Source organism: Scyliorhinus torazame, chromosome 2, assembly GCF_047496885.1.
Source record: "Scyliorhinus torazame isolate Kashiwa2021f chromosome 2, sScyTor2.1, whole genome shotgun sequence".
Lineage (NCBI taxonomy): Eukaryota > Metazoa > Chordata > Chondrichthyes > Carcharhiniformes > Scyliorhinidae > Scyliorhinus > Scyliorhinus torazame.
Genome location: NC_092708.1, coordinates 325,159,328 through 325,180,966, shown reverse-complemented (window position 1 = coordinate 325,180,966; position 21,639 = coordinate 325,159,328). Strand labels below are relative to the sequence as shown.

The 21,639-nt window shown below is 52.2% G+C and overlaps 1 protein-coding gene across 2 annotated transcripts in view; it reads right to left on the bottom strand.

Moving 5' to 3' along the window:
• gnpnat1 (glucosamine-phosphate N-acetyltransferase 1) overlaps positions 1–21,639 on the bottom strand; it is a 112,886-nt gene that overhangs the window by 51,825 nt on the left and 39,422 nt on the right. The window lies entirely within an intron of this gene.

Here is a 21,639-nt window from a genome sequence, read left to right as displayed (position 1 = left end):
GCTTTTGTTCCTTTCCTTCAGATAAGAATTGCCAATACAAATTTGCCTTTAAGTTCCAAGGGCAGCAATACACATGGACATGCCTTCCGCAAGGTTTCCACAACTCCCCCTCCATTTTTCACCGACAATTGGCAAACGGACTATCCACATTTTCCCTGAATGCCTCATTCAGTACGTGGACGACTTGCTCCTATAAACTGACACAAACGAAGAGCATGTTAAGCTTCTATCCGAATTATTAGGTCTCCTACACTCAATTGGATGTAAAGTTAACCCAAAAAAAGCCCAGATCCTTAAAAAAAAAGCTCCTTTACTTAGGCACCATTATCACACACGAAAAAGAGAGATAGAACAGAAACGGATTGAATCGATAGTTAAATTGCCCTTGTCCCACAATTTTCTCCGACAATTGGCAAGCGGACTATCCAAATTTTCCCTGAATGCCCCATTCGGTATGTGGACGACTTGCTCCTACAAACTGACACAAAGGAAGAGCACGTTAAGCTTCTTTCCGAATTATTAGGTCTCCTACACTCAATTGGATGTAAAGTTAACCCCAAAAAAGCCCAGATCCTAAAAGAAAAAGTCCTTTACTTAGGCATCATTATCACACACGAAAAAAGAGAGATAGAACAGAAACGGATTGAATCGAGTTAAATTGCCCTTGCCCCACAATGTCACTGCACTCCGGTCATTTTTAGGATTAGTTGGGTATTGTAGGAACCATATAGATGGGCTTTGCCACAAAGGCAGCCCCACTTTCCGAGCTCCTTAAAACGAACGCCCCATGGGAATAGCTTCCTCAGCACACGGACGCCATCGATGCATTAAAACGCGCCCTAGGTACAGCCCCCGCTTTGCAGGTACCAGACCCACACTCTCCATACGCCATAGAAGTAGCGACCACCGACCGAACCCAATCGGCCGTACCACTCCAAGAAAGACATGATCGTTTAGGACCCGTAGCCTATGCCTCGCGAGTTTTGGATGCAGTGGAGCAAGGATTTTCAGCCTGCAAACGGCACTTGCTCGCAGTTTTTTGGGCAGTTCAATACTTTGCATACATCACCTGCCTCAACCCCGTAACGATTTTAACCGAGCACACGCTAACGCAGCTTCTGTTAGATGGTAGGTTAAAGGGCGGTTCAGTTAGCCAGATCAGAGCAGCTCGCTGGACCCTTCTCCTACAAGGAAGGGACATCACAGTTAAACGGACAAAGACCCACATATTTTTAAGCGGACAATTTACAGTATGAAGGAACCCCACATCATTGCAGCCAAACACCACACAGGACCCTTTATTTCAAAATCGCTACACCCACGTGTAGGTAGTAAAGCACAGAATCCCCCGACCACGGATAACTCTTTAAAAATTTATGCAGATGGTTCCTCCACCATTGATAAAGGAAAAAGAACAGGATGCGGTATTTATGTGGAAGACACGCAGGGACGCGCATTAGAGGAGATATCGCTAAAATTGCCAGGTCACTTAGGGTCGCAGGCAGCCGAATTAGCCACAATTGCATATGTAGTGCAGCACTCAGATTCTTTCCCGATCCCCGCAGATATATATTCAGACAGTTTATATGTCTGTAATAGTTTGATGGAATTCCTGCCCCTGTGGGAATCTAGAGGATTCATATCCGCTGACGGTAAACCCGACCCTCAGCCCCATTATTGAAGCACATTCTTGAAACAGCTAAAGACCACACATATGGCATAATAAAAGTCAGAAGCCATCATCGTTCATCCCCACCCGGTAACATAAAGGCAGACGCCCGAGCAAAGGCAGGATCACGACACGGTCACTTTTGGCAACCAGCCATGCCATTCCCCCCCCCCCCCCCCCACCCACCCCCCCCCCCACCCCAACCAGCCCCCCCCCACCCCAACCAGCCCCCCCCACCCCAACCAGCACCCCCCCCACCCCAACCAGCGCCCCCCCCACCCCAACCAGCGCCCCCCCCCCCCACCCCACCCAAGAGTGAGCCGATACATACAGTCCAGGTCTCAGACAAATATTGAAGATTTAGCCCAGACCCAAAAGGCAAATTTTAGAAGGTACCTTCCCAGCCCCCTACGACAAATTCAAGGAAACAGTGACGGTACAGGACGGAATAATTTTAAAGAATGGAATTCATGTGGTCCCCACCCAGGACAGAAACCAGATAATTTGACACGGACATCAGGGGATGGAAACCACCATTGCCCACTTAAGACCTTTGTGCTGGTGGCCCGATTTAAAAGCATTATGTTGACAATTGTTTAATCTGCGCACAGAATAGTCCAGAAAGGTACTCCAGGAAAGGTCAGTTAAGGCACACCCGACCTGTCTATGGCCCATGGACCAATTTACAGCTTGATTATATTGGAACCCTCCCCCCGCCCCCCTGCAGAAATGGTTTTAAACATGTGTTGGTAGTGATCGACACCTTCACAAAATGGGTGGAAGCATTTCCCTCCAGGACAAACACGGCTAAGGCAACAGCCAAGATTTTAACGCAACAGATATTTACACGATGGGGACTCCCCCTTAGCATTGAATCGCTTCAAGGTTCTCATTTTACAGGCAGAGTTATGCCGACAATTTTCGGCATAAAACAGAAATTCCATATTGCTTAAAACCCACAATCCAGCGGTATTGTGGAACGTATGAATCGGACCCTGAAAACTACTAGGAGGAAAATGGTGCAACAGCACAACACCACATGGGACACGGTTCTCCCATTCGCCCTTAGGTTTATTAGGAACACAGTATCAAGTTCCACAGGATTCACCCCCCACACCTTCATGACCGGACAACCCATGAAAGGAACTGAATATTTATTAGGACTTGATTTGGCCAGCCCCACGGTCATCGCCCTCACCCACGAAAAAGCAGTCCAACAGGTCACGGAAAATATTAAAGCAGCCCAGCTCACTGCAGCTGTCCGACAAGGCGCTAGGAAAAAGCAGAGTAAGACCTGCTTTGATAAAACAGTCCATCCAGTAGAGTATACAGTCGGTCAGCAAGTGATGGTTTCCCTGTATAATCCCAGTTCATTCCTCTCCTCTAAATTTGCAGGACCCTACACCATTTTGGATAAAGTGAGCCCCTCTGTATACAAAATAACGTACCCTAATGGAAAAACAGGTTGGTGTCATATCATCCAGCTTAGTTTATGGAATCCAATGCAGCCACTCACATCACGTCTCCCTGGCAATGGCAGATGAGTACGCCCCACCCACTGACAACCTAGACCAATCCTCCCCCAGCCAGGACAGCACGCCCACAGATCCGACCTTGTCCCCGCCCACAGGAACGATTTTCCACCTTGAACTTGATTCAGACGCTAGCGACAGCACTCCAGATTTATTTGAAATCAACGACCAATGGCACAACCACCCAGGCTCCAGCCCCTGGAACCACGACCAAGACATGTTTGGCCCCCTGTACCCCCTTTCATTGCCACAGCCACCGCCCGACGAGAGAAATTTGCCCTTTGCAGCTACTGCCCCTCATGACCACAGAATTCCCCATTGGCACCGCGATAACTCTTGTCGACTAATACGGAACGATGATTCGGATCCCACAACGGCCCACGCGGTCACGGCACGAAAACGGCAGACACGGGTTTGGCAACCGGGAGATGGTGATGACTCAGAGTCTGACTCCCGTTACGGTAACCCTTTCGCGACGCTTTTTGATACTGAACCCGGAGGTGTCCAGATAATGAGAAAGAGAAACCTGCTGAGATTTACGGTGTCCTATTTCTTGATGGAGCCTGCCTGCATTCTTTCTTTCTGATCTTACATGATTTTAGTTAATGTCACTTCAACATGGAATTTCTTGATACAGTTCATTCTTCCGGTCCCACATGTTTTAATTAATGTCGCCTATTCACTAAATTTCTTGATGCAGTCATGATTACTCTTCTGCACATTGTCGGAGTCCATATGTTACAAATTCTTTCCGCTCCTGTAAAGGTCACCCAGGCAGTGGAGTAACGGCACTAATCCCTGCCGTGCCTGAGGACCCCCTATGTATTCGGTCAGCCAAGCTCGGGTAGTGGAGCAATGGCACTGATCACCGCCCTACCCGAGGAAGTCCACCCATTCTTTCCCTGCCGCGGCTCACACGCACCCCATGTTCCCGTCATTGCGAGTAATTTGGAAAACTTCTTAACACTCCTTACTGTCCTTGGCAGGTCTTTGTTTCCCCTTACCTGCTCTTTAGTGTGGTTTAAAGAATGCTTTTTGTCACAGTCTCTGCACTCAACACTTTACTTTCAGTGACTCTTTGGTCGCTACCCCAACTGCTACTTACATGTTCAACACACTTGGTTGTAACAAAATTTGCTGCTATACGCATTGACCACAAGCTGCGAGCTTCCTTGCACTTTAACAGCATTTTTTTTCCCCCGGATGTCTAATCTCCAAAATGGTTATTTCAAAAAAGAAAATGAGGGAGTCACACATGGTGACAATTCTAATGGGTAAAGTTCAGAAGAGAAAGACAAACAAAACGAGATATTAACCAAGGGTAATAACATATTATGCTTGCACCCCCAGGAATATACGAAGAACAAAAAGACAAGATGAACACAGAACTGATGACCTCCATTATGATCATCGTTGGAACCCTACAGTTGCGCGCGTTGTACGCATTTACCCCCTACACCACACCGGGCCCGAACATAACCACACAACATGATGCCCCTAGCGCGGACACCACACAGAGATACACAATGATACCCCCACATGGTGCAAAAACATTGTAAAGTGGTATTCCCTCTTCTATACAGTAGAAGCCCTCTTGGTAATAGCAAGTCTGCACTGTCTTTCAGACACTTAGACTCCGCAAATGGCGAAGGAGAGCCTCCCACTCCCCTATATATACACTCCAAGCCCCTTTTCTTGGAATTAAACAGACCCCACAAACATTCTGAACCCCTTTTTCTGATTAATAAAGTTTGCGTTTTCTGTAAATGTAATGAGTTAAGTAGAAATGTGATGCTGTTGTTTAAAATGTTTGTATTGTAATGCAAGTTCCTTTTTGTTATTTGACAGCATCATGAGTGTAGTTTAGGTAATGACAGTTAGAGGTTCCCCTTGTGTAAAGAAGTTAAATGTATGATGAAATGTTTATAGTGGCCCCTTAGAATTTATGAATGCGTGATGTATTAAAAACTTAGGTAAATGCTCCAAAAACATAGGACAGAGTAGTGTAGAACCTGTCCTTGAGCAAGGGTAACCGGCACACTGAAGATGGATGAAGGACCAATAGTGTGATCCAGCACGCTTCGCGTTTGCGATCAAAAGCATGGGATGTAGCCATCTGGGATGGCCACTTACAAAGGGGAATATGGCCACTTGCAAAGAATCACGGGAAATATGGTCAATGCAGGATCCAGACGAACTCAGAGCTTAAGTGTATATTTGCCACTAGATAACCAGACACTATCGAAACCCCCAGCCGATTTGCATTCGAATGGCCCATTTCCCCAGAACAAAAGACTTGTACTCAGGTATCAGATACAGACTCATCGGCGCCACTCCCTTCACCCAGGAAGCCCAAACAGCCAAGGTCAATGATCGCTCAGGACACGCCCAGCCATCAAGGCACCCGCCCCTTTATTGGCTAAAATCAAAGGCAGTAATCAAAGCCTGCCGAATTATTGGGTCCAAAGCTAAAGACCGCCTGAAAGAGCGCGAAACCCCAGAAGGATAAAGAGAAACACTGCCATGTGTTCGGTCTCTTTTGGCCCCGGCGCACCAGCACTCTCCTGACCCGGCCTACGCCTGATACCAATTGCAACACCACGACCAGAAGCAAGTTCAAGACCAACAATCGCTACCAGGTGGATGAGCCCAGCAGAAACAAAGTCACTTCTCCAGACCCAGCCACGTAAGATTCGAACAAAGGCCTTGGTCCTCTGCATAAAGCCGGGTGCCTGAAGTTAAGTACAGTTTGTTGTAGTGTTAGGTGTAATTTAGCTTGTGGTGTTTTATGTTGCATGACGAAGTAATTCTTGTGTGTAAATAAACTATCATAGAATTTACAGTGCAGAAGGAGGCCATTCGGCCCATCAAGACTGCACCAGATCTTGGAAAGAGCACCCTACCCAAGGTCAACACCTACACCCGATCCCCATAACCCAGTAACCCCGCCCAACACTAAGGGCAATTTTGAACACTAAGGGCAATTTATCATAGCCAATCCACCTAACCTTCACATCTTTGGACTGTGGGAGGAAACCGGAGCACCCGGAGGAAACCCACGCACACACGGGGAGGATGTGCAGACTCCGCACAGACAGTGACCCAAGCCGGAATCGAACCTGGGACCCTGGAGCTGTGAAGCAATTGTGCTATCCACAATGCTACCGTGCTGCCCCACGTTCATTGAACTTGAACTAACTAACTGGTTGTTGGACTTCCGGGTGCGGCGATGACCAGCTGAGTCGCACGTTTCGGCAGCTCCCTGTGAAACGGACTTTTGGGCTTTTGATAGGAGCCCCAACGGCAATTTTGACGGCTAAAAACACTGTGCGGTAAACCAGAAGGGAATCCCCCCTGGATACGGATGGAAAAAGGAGGAGAGAGTGGCCAGATTGCAGTGGATCCTTTAGAACAGCGGCAAAGAAGGCAAGCAAAAACCAAGATGGCGTCGGAAGGTGGCAGTTTAACATGGGGCCCTGAACAACAAGAGTTCTTGAAATGCTGTGTGGAAGAGATCAAAAAGGAAATGAAGAAAGAGCTGTTGGCCCCGATACTACAGGCGATCGAAGGGCTAAAGGAGGAACAAAAGACCCAGGAGCGGGAGCTTCGGGTCGTGAAGGCAAAGGCAGCCGAGAATGAGGACGATATACAGGGCCTGGTGGTGAAGACGGAGACGCAGGAGGCACATCAGAAACGATGTGTGGAAAGGTTGGAGGCACTGGAAAACAACGCAAGGAGGAACAACCTGAGGATTCTTGGTCTTCCTGAAGGTGTGGAGGGAGCGGACGTCGGGGCATATGTGAGCACGATGCTGCACTCGTTAATGGGAGCGGAGGCCCCGGCGGGTCCGTTGGAGGTGGAGGGAGCATACCGAGTGATGGCGCTAGGACCGAGAGCAGGAGAAATTCCCAGAGCCATAGTGGTGAGATTCCTCCGTTTTAAGGATAGAGAAATGGTCCTTAGATGGGCGAAGAAAACTCGGAGCAGTAAATGGGAGAACGCGGTGATCCGCGTTTATCAAGACTGGAGTGCGGAGGTGGCGAGAAGGAGGGCGAGCTTTAATCGGGCCAAGGCGGTGCTTCATAAAAAGAAGATAAAATTTGGAATGCTGCAACCGGCAAGACTGTGGGTCACATATCGAGGGAGGCACCACTACTTTGAGACGGCGGATGAAGCGTGGACTTTTATTGTGGAAGAAAAACTGGAATGAGCGGGTTATTAAAAAGAACGTTCGAACAAAGTGGTGGGGCGAATGTGGGGGGCAAAGAGGGGTTTTATGTACTAATCCTGCGATGTGGTAACTTTTCTCTCTCCCACAGGTGGTGATGGGGGAGGTGGAGGAGATGGGGCGTTGGCCATTGGGGGCGGGGCCAAGGGAGAAGCGCGGGCTTGGTTCCCGCGCTATGATAATTATGGCGGGAATAGAGAAGCAGGAAGGAGGGGGCGTCGCACGGTGCGAGCCGAGGTCACGGGGGGAAGCCGAGGTCAGCCAGAGTTTGCTGACTTCTGGGAGCAACATGGGGGGAGTAATTACGCTAGCGGGGGATCTAGCGGGGGGGGGTGGGAGGGGGGAATTACTGGGTTGCTGCTGCTGGGGAGAGGGGGGAGCTGGTATGGGAGAGGATGGGCGGGGGGGCACCGCCTGGGGGAGATACAGCTGCGTGGGAACCGGGTGAGGAGCTGGAAAAAGGTGATGGCTAATCGACAAGGGGGGGGGGGGGGTAGGAAACCCCCCAACTCGGCTGATCACGTGGAACGTGAGAGGGCTGAACGGGCCGATAAAGAGGGCACGGGTACTCGCACACCTTAAGAAACTTAAGGCAGATGTGGTTATGTTACAGGAAACGCACCTGAAACTGATAGACCAGGTTAGGCTACGCAAAGGATGGGTGGGGCAGGTGTTCCATTCGGGGCTAGATGCGAAAAACAGGGGGGTGGCTATATTAGTGGGGAAGCGGGTAATGTTCGAGGCAAAGACTATAGTGGCGGATAACGGGGGCAGATACGTGATGGTGAGTGGCAAACTACAGGGGGAAACGGTGGTTTTGGTAAACGTATATGCCCCCAACTGGATGATGCCAATTTTATGAGGCGGATGCTAGGACGCATTCCGGACCTAGAGATGGGAAAGCTGATAATGGGGGGAGATTTTAATACAGTGTTGGAACCAGGGCTGGATAGGTCGAAGTCCAGGACTGGAAGGAGGCCGGCAGCAGCCAAGGTACTTAAAGATTTTATGGAGCAGATGGGAGGTGTAGACCCGTGGAGATTTAGCAGACCTAGGAGTAAGGAGTTCTCGTTTTTCTCCTATGTCCATAAAGTCTACTCGCGAATAGACTTTTTTGTGCTGGGTAGGGCATTGATCCCGAAGGTGAGGGGAACGGAGTATACGGCTATAGCCATTTCGGATCACGCTCCACACTGGGTGGACTTGGAGATAGGGGAGGAAACAGGAGGGCGCCCACCCTGGAGAATGGACATGGGACTAATGGCAGATGAGGGTGTGTGTCTAAGGGTGAGGGGGTGCATTGAAAAGTACTTGGAACTCAATGATAATGGGGAGGTCCAGGTGGGAGTGGTCTGGGAGGCGTTGAAGGCGGTAGTTAGAGGGGAGCTGATATCAATAAGGGCACATAAAGGGAAGCAGGAGAGTAAAGAACGGGAGCGGTTGCTGCAAGAACTTTTGAGGGTGGACAGACAATATGCGGAAGCACCGGAGGAGGGACTGTACAGGGAAAGGCAAAGGCTACATGTAGAATTTGACTTGCTGACTACAGGCACTGCAGAGGCACAATGGAGGAAGGCACAGGGTGTACAGTACGAATATGGGGAGAAGGCGAGCAGGTTGCTGGCACACCAATTGAGGAAAAGGGGAGCAGCGAGGGAAATAGGGGGAGTGAGGGATGAGGAAGGAGAGATGGAGCGGGGAGCGGAGAGAGTGAATGGAGTGTTCAAGACATTTTATAAAAACTTATATGAAGCTCAACCCCCGGATGGGAGGGAGAGAATGATGGGCTTCTTGGATCAGCTGGAATTTCCCAAGGTGGAAGAGCAGGAAAGGGTGGGACTGGGAGCACAGATCGAGGTAGAAGAAGTGGTGAAAGGAATTAGGAGCATGCAGGCGGGAAAAGCCCCGGGACCGGATGGATTCCCAGTCGAATTCTATAGGAAATATGTGGACTTGCTCGCCCCGGTACTGACGAGGACCTTTAATGAGGCAAAGGAAAGGGGACAACTGCCTCCGACTATGTCTGAAGCAACGAAATCGCTTCTCTTAAAGAAGGAAAAGGACCCGCTACAATGCGGGTCCTATAGACCTATTTCCCTCCTAAATGTAGATGCCAAGGTGCTGGCCAAGGTAATGGCAATGAGAATAGAGGAATGTGTCCCGGGGGTGGTCCACGAGGACCAAACTGGGTTTGTGAAGGGGAGACAGCTGAACACGAATATACGGAGGTTGTTAGGGGTAATGATGATGGCCCCACCAGAGGGAGAAATGGAGATAGTAGTGGCGATGGATGCCGAGAAAGCATTTGATAGAGTGGAGTGGGATTATTTGTGGGAGGTGTTGAGGAGATTTGGTTTTGGAGAGGGGTATGTTAGATGGGTGCAGCTGTTGTATAGGGCCCCAGTGGCGAGCGTGGTCACGAATGGACGGGGATCTGCATATTTTCGGCTCCATAGAGGGACAAGGCAGGGATGCCCTCTGTCCCCATTATTGTTTGCACTGGCGATTGAGCCCCTGGCGATAGCGTTGAGGGGTTCCAAGAAGTGGAGGGGAGTACTTAGGGGAGGAGAAGAGCACCGGGTATCTTCGTATGCGGACGATTTGCTACTATACGTGGCGGACCCGGCGGAGGGGATGCCAGAAATAATGCGGATACTTGGGGAGTTTGGGGATTTTTCAGGTATAAATTGAACATGGGGAAAAGTGAGTTGTTTGTGGTGCATCCAGGGGAGCAGAGTAGAGAAATAGAGGACCTACCGTTGAGGAAGGTAACAAGGGACTTTCGTTACCTGGGGATCCAGATAGCTAAGAATTGGGGCACATTGCATAGGTTAAATTTAACGCGGTTGGTGGAACAGATGGAGGAGGATTTCAAGAGATGGGATATGGTATCCCTGTCAATGGCAAGGAGGGTGCAGGCAGTTAAGATGGTGGTCCTCCCGAGATTCCTCTTTGTGTTTCAGTGCCTCCCGGTGGTGATCACGAAGGCTTTTTTTTTTTTTTTAAAAGGATTGAAAAGAGCATCATGGGTTTTATGTGGGCCGGGAAGACCCCGAGAGTGAGGAAGGGATTCTTACAGCGTAGCAGGGATAGGGGGGGGCTGGCACTACCGAGCCTAAGTGAGTATTATTGGGCCGCTAATATTTAAATGGTGAGTAAGTGGATGGGAGAGGAGGAGGGAGCGGCGTGGAAGAGATTAGAGAGGGCGTCCTGTAGGGGGACTAGCCTACAGGCTATGGTGACAGCCCCATTGCCGTTCTCACCGAGGAACTACACCACAAGCCCGGTGGTGGTGGCTACACTGAAGATTTGGGGACAGTGGAGACGGCATAGGGGAAAGACTGGAGCCTTGGGGGGGTCCCCGATAAGAAACAACCATAGGTTTGCCCCGGGGGGAATGGATGGGGGATATGGAATGTGGCAAAGAGCAGGAATAACGCAACTGAAAGATCTGTTTGTGGATGGGAAGTTCGCGAGTCTGGGAGCGCTGACCGAGAAATATGGGTTGCCTCAAGGGAATGCATTCAGGTATATGCAACTGAGGGCTTTTGCGAGGCAACAGGTGAGGGAATTCCCGCAGCTCCCGACACAAGAGGTGCAGGACAGAGTGATCTCAAAGACATGGGTGGGGGATGGTAAGGTGTCAGATATATATAGGGAAATGAGGGACGAAGGGGAGACTATGGTAGATGAACTAAAAGGGAAATGGGAAGAAGAGCTGGGGGAGGAGATCGAGGAGGGGCTGTGGGCAGATGCCCTAAGCAGGGTAAACTCGTCGTCCTAGTGTGCCAGGCTAAGCCTGATTCAGTTTAAGGTATTACACAGGGCACATATGACTGGAGCACGGCTCAGTAAATTTTTTGGGGTGGAGGATAGGTGTGCGAGGTGCTCGAGAAGCCCAGCGAATCATACCCATATGTTTTGGTCATGCCCGGCACTACAGGGGTTTTGGATGGGGGTGACAAAGGTGCTTTCGAAAGTAGTAGGAGTCCGGGTCGAACCAAGCTGGGGGTTGGCTATATTTGGGGTTGCACAAGAGCCGGGAGTGCAGGAGGCGAGAGAGGCCGATGTTTTGGCCTTTGCGTCCCTAGTAGCCCGGCGCAGGATATTGCTAATGTGGAAGGAAGCCAAGCCCCCGGGGGTGGAGACCTGGATAAATGACATGGCGGGGTTTATAAAGCTAGAGCGGATTAAGTTCGTCCTAAGGGGGTCGGCTCAAGGGTTCACCAGGCGGTGGCAACCGTTCGTCGAATACCTCGCAGAAAGATAGACGGAATGGGAAAAAGGCAGCAGCAGCAGCCCAGGATCGGGGGGGGGGGGGGGGGGGGGGAAGAGAGGAGGAACCAGAAGGACTCTCAGGGTTGTTAATATATACTGTATAGTATGTATAGGTCGTTGCTACAGATAATTATATATTGGACTGTTAAATTATATTTTTGGAGAATGTTACTTGTGATAAGGCAGTTGCCAATTAGGGCTAGTTTTTATTTTTGTTATTTATTATTTGTTTATAAAATAGGTCATTGTTATTTGTGTTGTTATAATATTGTGTGAAGGATGCACAATGTACTGTGTTGGTTGACCAAAAATTTTCAATAAAATATTTAATAAAAAATACAACTAACTGGTTGTTGGGTTTTTGATTGATATCTGGTTAAACCTTGTGGTGGTATCGTCTAGTACCTGGCGACTCTGAAAGCAATATCATCATTAATAACTGTCATATCAGTATTCCACTCATTAAAAAGAGCAACATTATTGGCGTCACCGGTGCGAATTGGCAACACAGGATTTATTCAAATATATTTTTGATTGGGAAACTTCCTTAAAGTTTAACAGTTTTTTAAACCTGTTTATCCGTAGCCATTTTTCCAAAGCTATTTATCGACCAGACTTGTTCAAATTGACATTTCAAGTCAGGCTGGAAAGCTTTCAAAGATAAGGAGAGAGAAAGAGAGTATTTGCAAGAGTATTTCAGCAAAATTTAGCGCAACAACCGTAAACTATTGACAAACCACCTGAGGAGCCAGTAAAATGTAATAACTACGGCTAAAAAAAAATGTTGCTATTGCTCCTCTTTGCTTCTGATAAACTAGTTGGGTTCGTGCAGTATCAACATGCCACCCTCCTTTAGGTTATTTATTAGCTCGTCACAAATGAGAAAATAGAAATTTGGATACCAAGTACACAGCAGCTAGTATGTAGAGTTGATTCACAACTCAAATACAAGAACCACATAACTACATTTCCTCCTGCCCCTCCCTCTTTCAGCTTTTCCCGTGTTACACCTTCATATCAACCAGCAGTTTGGTTTTTTTGGCGGGTGGTTTTACAGCTGGAGACCCTTCCTGGTACCAACCTTCCCTTTTTATCCAGGCTGGGAACTGGCGCCCCTACACGCCGGGCATGCCTGCGCCAGAACCATATCAATGAATCTACTCCACAGTTGGATAATGATTAATGTTTTCTGTGCATAAAAGGTTTATAATGAAATGAAATGAAAAAGAAATAAAATGAAAATCGCTTATTGTCACAAGTAGGCTTCAAATGAAGTTCCTGTGAAAAGCCCCTAGTCGCCACATTCCGGCGCCTGTTCGGGGAGGCTGGTATGGGAATTGAACTGTGCTGCTGGCCTGCCTTGGTTTGCTTTAAAAGCCAGCTATTTAGCCCTGTGCTAAACCAGCCTCTAATATCACCACAGCTTAACAAATGTATCTTTTTTGCATGGTTTGGAATTAATTTGAGCTGCTTTATTAATGCTGGACGCTGACATCAAGTGCAATAAAAAAGCCCTTTAAAATTTGATTCACAAAGTTGTCTAAATGACAGCTCTTGGCCCACCCCAAGGAACAACTATAGTTAGAAATATAGTGGAGTTTGTTGTATTTACTTGACACCTTAATGACGCCATTTACAGGATTTTGATTTCACTTGGTAGAAATGAGAACACACAACTGATACTCACACGCACATACACATGAACAAAAGACACAAAGCCACCAAAGATTGATTTTCAACTTTGTTTTTTGCCTCTTCCAGTTTTGTTCATTCTCTTTCTCTCTCTCTCTCATTGAAGACTTTGATTCCACAGGTGCAAACAAGCCCAACGTCAATATCTGCACTTTAGATGTTAATGAACTTGATCAGGAATGAGAACTTTGGCTTACATTTCCCTTTCCAAGCCCTGGTATGTTGGCTACTATGTATAATTGGCATCACTTCCATTCTCCATTTCTAATAGTCTTCACAGAATTACAAAGAACATGAGAAAATGAGAAGTAGGCCATTTAGTCCCTCAAGGAAGATCATGGCTTCCACTTCTTGCTCCAATAACCATGTACTCCCTCGAAGATCAAAAAGCTCTCTAACTCAGTATTGAATATATTCAAAGATCCAGCCTCTGTTGCTTACTGGGGTAGAGAATTCTAAAGCTGAATGACCCACAGACAATAAATTCCTTTGCATCTCCTCCTTATTTTGAAACTGTGACCCCCTCGTTCTAGATTACCCCGTGAGGAGCATCCTCTCAGCATCTAACCTGTCAAGCCCCCCCAGAATCTTCTGTTTGAATAAGATCACCTCTCAGTCATCTGAACTTCAAAGTATATAGGCCCAAACTGCTCAACATTTCCTCATAAAAAAGACAACCCCTTTATGCCAGGAATTAACAGAGTGGACCTTCTCTGAACTGCCTCCAATGCAAATATATCCTTCCTTAAATAAAGAGACTAAAGCGGAGTACGGGCAGTCTCCCTAACACCCTGTACAGTTTCGCAAGACTTCCCTACCACACCACTTCCATTCGCCTCATCACTTGTCGTATCTGCATGCTACCTTTTGTGACTCATGACTAAGTACCGCATGCTAACCGATCACACCACTGGAGCCACTTGTGATCCATGCATGAGGACACCCAGATCCTGCTACACTCTACATTTAAATACTCCACTCTTCTATTCTTCCCAGAGTGGACAACTACACAATTTCCCACATTATACTCCATCTGCCAGATTTTGGTCACTCATTTAACCCCTCTATATCACTTTGCAGATTTTGCGTCCTCCTCATAACTTACTTCCCTATCTATCTTTGTCCACCACCAAATTTGGCTACAATGCTTAGTGCCTTCACCCGTTAATGTAGATTGCGAACAGTTGAGGCCCCAGCACTGATGTGGCACCCCATTAATTACAATTTGCAATCCTGAAAATGATCCATTTATCCCAACATTGCTGCCTGTAAGTTAGCTGATCCTCTATCTGTGCTAATATATCACACCCAAACCACGAGTTCTAATCTTGTGCAGCAACCTTTTATATGGCACCTTATTGAAATCTAATTACTAAACAACTGATACGAACCTTTATTTAAAAAGTGGCATTAAAAATATGTAAGCAAAATTCAATTACAATTTACTAGATGCCATTAAGTCACCCCCTGCAAATTCTATTAGGCTGAGTTCCAGTGTAAATGCACAGGTAATGTACATTAGGTATGCTAATTGTCTTGTTTTATTAATGATAATTTACCGACCTCCTGTTTGCGAAAGATTTCTATTACCGTGCATAATGCCAATTAAAATTAAAGGGCACGTGAAGAAATCGAATGACAAATGGTGTTACATATAATTACTGGAGGAGCAGTGAGCCAGATTCACAATGCAAGATAATCAACTATCAACTCCCACTCAGCCAAACTAGACACTGCCTGCTGGTCACTCACACTCAGCCAAACTAGACACTGTCTGCTGGTCACTCGCACTCAGCGGGACCAGACACTGCCTGCTGGTCACTCGCACTCAGCGGGACCAGGCACAGCCTGCTGGTCACTCGAACTCAGCGGGACCAGGCACAGCCTGCTGGTCACTCGCACTCAGCGGGACCAGGCACAGCCTGCAGGTCACTCGCACTCAGCGGGACCAGACACTGCCTGCTGGTCACTCGCACTCAGCGGGACCAGACACTGCCTGCTGGTCACTCGCACTCAGCGGGACCAGACACTGCCTGCTGGTCACTCGCACTCAGCGGGACCAGACACTGCCTGCTGGTCACTCGCACTCAGCGGGACCAGACACTGCCTGCTGGTCACTCGCACTCAGCGGGACCAGACACTGCCTGCTGGTCACTCGCACTCAGCGGGACCAGACACTGCCTGCTGGTCACTCGCACTCAGCGGGACCAGACACTGCCTGCTGGTCACTCGCACTCAGCGGGATCAGACACTGCCTGCTGGTCACTCGCACTCAGCCAAACTAGACACTGCCTGCTGGTCACTTGCACTCAGACCAGACACTGCCTGCTGGTCACTCGCAATCAGCGGGACCAGGCACAGCCTGCTGGTCACTCGCACTCAGCGGGTCCAGACACTGTCTGCAGGTCACTCGCACTCAGCAGGACCAGACACTGCCAGCTGGTCACTCACACTCAGCGGGACCAGACACTGCCAGCTGGTCACTCGCACTCAGACCAGACACTGCCTGCTGGTCACTCGCACTCAGCGGGATCAGACACTGTCTGCTGGTCACTCGCACTCAGACCAGACACTGCCTGCTGGTCACTCGCACTCAGTGGGACCAGACACTGCCTGCTGGTCACTGGCACTCAGCGGGACCAGACAGTGCCTGCTGGTCACTCGCACTCAGCGGGACCAGGCACAGCCTGCTGGTCACTCGCACTCAGCGGGACCAGGCACAGCCTGCTGGTCACTCGCACTCAGCGGGTCCAGACACTGTCTGCAGGTCACTCGCACTCAGCGGGACCAGACACTGCCTGCTGGTCACTCGCACTCAGCGGGACCAGACACTGCCTGCTTGTCACTCGCACTCAGACCAGACACTGCCTGCTGGTCACTCGCACTCAGCGGGACCAGGCACTGCCTGCTGGTCACTCGCACTCAGCGGGACCAGACACTGCCTGCTGGTCACTCGCACTCAGCCAAACTAGACACTGCCCGCTGGTCACTTGCACTCAGACCAGACACTGCCTGCTGGTCACTCGCACTCAGCGGGACCAGACACTGCCTGCTGGTCACTGGCACTCAGCGGGACCAGACAGTGCCTGCTGGTCACTCGCACTCAGCGGGACCAGACACTGCCTGCTGGTCACTCGCACTCAGCGGGACCAGACACTGCCTGCTGGTCACTCGCACTCAGCGGGACCAGACACTGCCTGCTGGTCACTCGCACTCAGCGGGACCAGACACTGCCTGCTGGTCACTCGCACTCAGCGGGACCAGACACTGCCTGCTGGTCACTCGCACTCAGCGGGACCAGACACTGCCTGCTGGTCACTCGCACTCAGCGGGACCAGACACTGCCTGCTAGTCACTCGCACTCAGCGGGACCAGACACTGCCTGCTGGTCACTCGCACTCAGCGGGACCAGACACTGCCTGCTGGTCACTCGCACTCAGCGGGACCAGACACTGCCTGCTGGTCACTCGCACTCAGCGGGACCAGACACTGCCTGCTGGTCACTCGCACTCAGCGGGACCAGACACTGCCTGCTGGTCACTCGCACTCAGCGGGACCAGACACTGCCTGCTGGTCACTCGCACTCAGCGGGACCAGACACTGCCGGCTGGTCACTCGCACTCAGCGGGACCAGACACTGCCTGCTGGTCACTCACACTCAGCGGGACCAGGCATTGCCTGCTGGTCACTCGCACTCAGCGGGACCAGACACTGCCTGCTGGTCACTCGCACTCAGACCAGACACTGCCTGCTGGTCACTCGCACTCAGCGGGATCAGACACTGCCTGCTGGTCACTCGCACTCAGACCAGACACTGCCTGCTGGTCACTCGCACTCAGCAGGATCAGACACTGTCTGCTGGTCACTCGCACTCAGACCAGACACTGCCTGCTGGTCACTCGCACTCAGACCAGACACTGCCTGCTGGTCACTCGCACTCAGACCAGACACTGCCTGCTGGTCACTCGCACTCAGCGGGACCAGACACTGCCTGCTGGTCACTGGCACTCAGCGGGACCAGCCACAGCCTGCTGGTCACTCGCACTCAGCGGGAACAGACACTGCCTGCTGGTCACTCGCACTCAGCGGGAACAGACACTGCCTGCTGGTCACTCGCACACAGCGGGACCAGACACTGCCTGCTGGTCACTCGCACTCAGACCAGACACTGTCTGCTGGTCACTCGCACTCAGCGGGATCAGACACTGTCTGCTGGTCACTCGCACTCAGACCAGACACTACCTGCTGGTCACTCGCACTCAGCGGGACCAGACACTGCCTGCTGGTCACTTGCACTCAGCGGGACCAGACACTGCCTGCTGGTCACTCGCACTCAGCGGGACCAGGCACTGCCTGCTGGTCACTCGCACTCAGCGGGACCAGGCACTGCCTGCTGGTCACTCGCACTCAGCGGGACCAGGCATTGCCTGCTGGTCACTCGCACTCAGCGGGACCAGACAATGCCTGCTGGTCACTTGCACTCAGACCAGACACTGCCTGCTGGTCACTCGCACTCAGCGGGACCAGACACTGCCTGCTGGTCACTCGCACTCAGCGGGACCAGCCACAGCCTGCTGGTCACTCGCACTCAGCGGGAACGGACACTGCCTGCTGGTCACTCGCACACAGCGGGACCAGACACTGTCTGCTGGTCACTCGCACTCAGACCAGACACTGCCTCTGGTCACTCGCACTCAGCGGGACCAGACACTGCCTGCTGGTCACTCGCACTCAGCGGGACCAGACACTGCCTGCTGGTCACTCGCACTCAGCGGGACCAGACACTGTCTGCTGGTCACTCGCACTCAGCGGGACCAGGCACTGTCTGCTGGTCACTCGCACTCAGCGGGACCAGACACCGTCTGCTGGTCACTCGCACTCAGACCAGACACTGCCTGCTGGTCACTCGCACTCAGCGGGACCAGACACTGCCTGTTGGTCACTCGCACTCAGACCAGACACCGCCTGGTCACTCGCACTCAGCGGGACCAGACACTGCCTGCTGGTCACTCGCACTCAGCGGGACCAGACACTGCCTGCTGGTCACTCGCACTCAGCGGGACCAGACACTGCCTGCTGGTCACTCGCACTCAGCGGGACCAGACACTGCCTGCTGGTCACTCGCACTCAGCGGGACCAGACACTGCCTGCTGGTCACTCGCACTCAGCGGGACCAGACACTGCCTGCTGGTCACTCGCACTCAGCGGGACCAGACACTGCCTGCTGGTCACTCGCACTCAGCGGGACCAGACACCGTCTGCTGGTCACTCGCACTCAGCGGGACCAGACACCGTCTGCTGGTCACTCGCACTCAGACCAGACACTGCCTGCTGGTCACTCGCACTCAGCGGGACCAGACACTGCCTGCTGGTCACTCGCACTCAGCGGGACCAGACACTGCCTGCTGGTCACTCGCACTCAGCGGGACCAGACACTGTCTGCTGGTCACTCGCACTCAGCGGGACCAGACACTGCCTGCTGGTCACTCGCACTCAGACCAGACACTGCCTGGTGGTCACTCGCACTCAGCGGGACCAGACACTGCCTTCTGGTCACTCGCACTCAGACCAGACACTGCCTGCTGGTCACTCGCACTCAGACCAGACACTGCCTGCTGGTCACTCGCACTCAGCGGGACCAGACACTGCCTGCTGGTCACTCGCACTCAGCGGGACCAGACACTGCCTGCTGGTCACTCGCACTCAGACCAGACACTGTCTGCTGGTCACTCGCACTCAGCGGGACCAGACACTGCCTGCTGGTCACTCGCGCTCAGCGGGACCAGACACTGCCTGCTGGTCACTCTCAGTGAGACCGGACACTGCCTGCTGGTCACTCTCAGTGAGACCGGACACTGCCCGCTGGTCACTCTCAGTGAGACCGGACACTGCCCGCTGGTCACTCTCAGTGAGACCGGACACTGCCTGCTGGTCACTGTCAGTGAGACCGGACACTGCCTGCTGGTCACTCTCAGTGAGACCGGACACTGCCTGCTGGTCACTCTCAGTGAGACCGGACACTGCCTGCTGGTCACTCTCAGTGAGACCGGACACTGCCTGCTGGTCACTCTCAGTGAAACCGGACACTGCCTGCTGGTCACTCTCAGTGAGACCGGACACTGCCTGCTGGTCACTGTCAGTGAGACCGGACACTGCCTGCTGGTCACTCTCAGTGAGACCGGACACTGCCTGCTGGTCACTCTCAGTGAGACCGGACACTGCCTGCTGGTCACTCTCAGTGAGACCGGACACTGCCTGCTGGTCACTCTCAGTGAGACCGGACACTGCCTGCTGGTCACTCTCAGTGAGACCGGACACTGCCTGCTGGTCACTCTCAGTGAGACCGGACACTGCCTGCTGGTCACTGTCAGTGAGACCGGACACTGCCTGCTGGTCACTGTCAGTGAGACCGGGCACTGCCTGCTGGTCACTGTCAGTGAGACCGGACACTGCCTGCTGGTCACTGTCAGTGAGACCGGACACTGCCTGCTGGTCACTGTCAGTGAGACCGGACACTGCCTGCTGGTCACTGTCAGTGAGACCGGACACTGCCTGCTGGTCACTCTCAGCGAGACCGGACACTGCCTGCTGGTCACTCTCAGTGAGACCGGACACTGCCTGCTGGTCACTCTCAGTGAGACCGGACACTGCCTGCTGGTCACTCTCAGTGAGACCGGACACTGCCTGCTGGTCACTCTCAGCGAGACCGGACACTGCCTGCTGGTCACTCTCAGCGAGACCGGACACTGCCTGCTGGTCACTCTCAGCGAGACCGGACACTGCCTGCTGGTCACTCTCAGTGAGACCGGACACTGCCTGCTGGTCACTGTCAGTGAGACCGGACACTGCCTGCTGGTCACTGTCAGTGAGACCGGACACTGCCTGCTGGTCACTCTCAGTGAGACCGGACACTGCCTGCTGGTCACTCTCAGTGAGACCGGACACTGCCTGCTGGTCACTCTCAGTGAGACCGGACACTGCCTGCTGGTCACTCTCAGTGAGACCGGACACTGCCTGCTGGTCACTGTCAGTGAGACCGGACACTGCCTGCTGGTCACTCTCAGTGAGACCGGACACTGCCTGCTGGTCACTCTCAGTGAGACCGGACACTGCCTGCTGGTCACTGTCAGTGAGACCGGACACTGCCTGCTGGTCACTCTCAGCGAGACCGGACACTGCCTGCTGGTCACTCTCAGTGAGACCGGACACTGCCTGCTGGTCACTGTCAGTGAGACCGGACACTGCCTGCTGGTCACTGTCAGTGAGACCGGACACTGCCTGCTGGTCACTCTCAGTGAGACCGGACACTGCCTGCTGGTCACTCTCAGTGAGACCGGACACTGCCTGCTGGTCACTCTCAGTGAGACCGGACACTGCCTGCTGGTCACTCTCAGTGAGACCGGACACTGCCTGCTGGTCACTGTCAGTGAGACCGGACACTGCCTGCTGGTCACTGTCAGTGAGACCGGACACTGCCTGCTGGTCACTGTCAGTGAGACCGGACACTGCCTGCTGGTCACTCTCAGTGAGACCGGACACTGCCTGCTGGTCACTGTCAGTGAGACCGGACACTGCCTGCTGGTCACTCTCAGCGAGACCGGACACTGCCTGCTGGTCACTCTCAGTGAGACCGGACACTGCCTGCTGGTCACTGTCAGTGAGACCGGACACTGCCTGCTGGTCACTGTCAGTGAGACCGGACACTGCCTGCTGGTCACTCTCAGTGAGACCGGACACTGCCTGCTGGTCACTCTCAGTGAGACCGGACACTGCCTGCTGGTCACTCTCAGTGAGACCGGACACTGCCTGCTGGTCACTCTCAGTGAGACCGGACACTGCCTGCTGGTCACTCTCAGTGAGACCGGACACTGCCTGCTGGTCACTGTCAGTGAGACCGGACACTGCCTGCTGGGCACTCTCAGTGAGACCGGACACTGCCTGCTGGTCACTGTCAGTGAGACCGGACACTGCCTGCTGGTCACTGTCAGTGAGACCGGACACTGCCTGCTGGTCACTGTCAGTGAGACCGGACACTGCCTGCTGGTCACTCTCAGTGAGACCGGACACTGCCTGCTGGTCACTCTCAGTGAGACCGGACACTGCCTGCTGGTCACTCAGTCGGGACATTAATCGGCCCGGACGCTGACAGGAGGCACCGGTCCCGCCCAGGGCTCAGACCGGTGCCTGGGGCAGAATGGCGGCCGGGAGAGCGGGATTGGGCCGAGGAGGCTGTTGGATGG